We start from the raw sequence: 1950 nt of genomic DNA, 5'->3' as shown, positions 1-1950 counted from the left end.
ATCAGAACGGGGGGACACCAAAGGCACCATTTGGAGGGCTCAACTGCCTCTATATAAATGCTAGGAGCATGGGGAACAAGCAGGAAGAACTCACACTCCTGCTTGCAAACAATAAATTCAATTTAGCAGGCACCAGACCACCAACTGTTGACACTGACTTGGTGGAGAGTCACTTCATAGTTTCATAGTTGTTTCATAGTCTCATAGTTGGTAGGGTCAGAAGGGACCTGAGCAGATCAAGTCCGACCCCCTGCCATGGGCAGGAAAGAATGCTGGGGTCAAGCAACCCCAGCAAGGTGTCTATCTAGCCTCCTTTTGAAGACCCCCAGGGTAGGAACGAGCACCACTTCCCTTGGAAGTTGGTTCCAGATCCTAGCTGCCCTGACTGTGAAGTAGTGCTTCCTGATGTCTAGCCTGAACCTACTCTCAGTCAACTTGTGGCTGTTATTCCTCATTACTCCTGGTAGTGCTTGGGGGAACAGGGGCTCACCCGTTCCCCACTGGTCCCCCCAATAAGTTTATAGATGGCCATCATATCCCTTCTCAGCCTTATCTTGTGGAGGCTGAACAGGTTCAGGTCCCGTAGCCTTTCCTCATAGGGCCTGCCCTGCTGCCCCCGACCATGAGAGTGGCCCTGCTTTGGACCCTCTCAATGCTGTCTACATCCCTCCTGAAGTGCGGCGCCCAGAACTGGATGCAGTACTCCAACTGTGGCCTGACCAATGTCACATAGAGGGGGAAGATCACTGCCTTGGACCTGCTCATGATACATCTGTGGATGCATAACAAGGTGCAGTTAGCCTTACTGACCGCATCCTTGCATTGGCGGCCCATGTTCATCTTGGAATCAACAGTGATTCCAAGATCCTTCTCTGCCTCTGTGCAGGTGAGAAGGGAGTTCCCCAGCCTATAGGTATGCTGCTGGTTCTTCCTCCCTAGCTGCAGTACCTTGCACTTGTCAGTATTGAATCCCACCCTTTTCTCATCCACCTACCCCTGTAACCTGTTCAGATCTAGTTGTAGCCTGTCCCTCCCTTCTAGCGTACTCATCTCTTCCCACATCTTAGTGTCATCCGCGAATTTGAACAGGGTGCTTTTCACCCCCTCATCCAAGTCACTGATGAAGATGTTAAACAGTGCAGGCCCAAGGACCAAGCCCTGGGGGACACCACTGCCCACATCCCTCCAGGTCGAAAATGACCTGTCCACCACCACTGTCTGGGTGCGGCCCTCCAGCCAATTTGTGACCCATCTGACTGTGTAGGCATCGATGCTACAGTTGCCTCATTTTTTTAATGCGAATGGGGTGAGACAGTGTCGAAGGCCTTCCTAAAGTCCAAAAGAGCTATATCCACTGCGACTCCTGCGTCCAAGGATTTTGTGACCTAGTCGTAGAAGACAACCAGGTTGGTCTGACAGGAATCTTGGAGTCATTATTGACTCCAAGATGAACATGGGCCGACGATGCGAGGTCATAGGTGGCAGGGCTAACCGGACCTTGTCGTGCATCCACAGGTGCATCTCAAGTAGAGCCAGGGAGGTGATTCTCCCCCTCTATGTGACGCTGGTCAGGCCACAGCTGGAGTACTGCGTCCAGTTCTGTGCGCCCCATTTCAGGAGGGATGTGGACAACATTGAGAGGGTCCAGAGGAGGGCCACCCACATGATCTGGGGACTACAGGGCAGACACTACATTGAAAGACTGCAGGACCTAAACCTGTTCAGCCTTCACAAGAGAAGGCTGAGGGGGGACCCGGTGACTGTCTATAAACTCACTAGGGGGGACCAGAAGGGTTTAGGGGAGACACTGTTTCCCCTAGCGCCCCCTGGCATGACAAGGAACAATGGACACAAATTATTAGAGAGTAGATTTAGATTAGACATCCGCAAGAACTACTTCACAGTTAGGGTGGCTAGGAGCTGGAACAAACTTCCTAGGGAAGTGGTGCT

Source organism: Gavialis gangeticus, unplaced genomic scaffold (assembly GCF_001723915.1).
Source record: "Gavialis gangeticus isolate Ggan-Ray unplaced genomic scaffold, GavGan_comp1, whole genome shotgun sequence".
In the NCBI taxonomy this organism is placed as follows: Eukaryota; Metazoa; Chordata; order Crocodylia; family Gavialidae; genus Gavialis; species Gavialis gangeticus.
The sequence above is the reverse complement of the archived record's forward strand: the minus strand, read 5'-3'. Positions refer to the sequence as shown.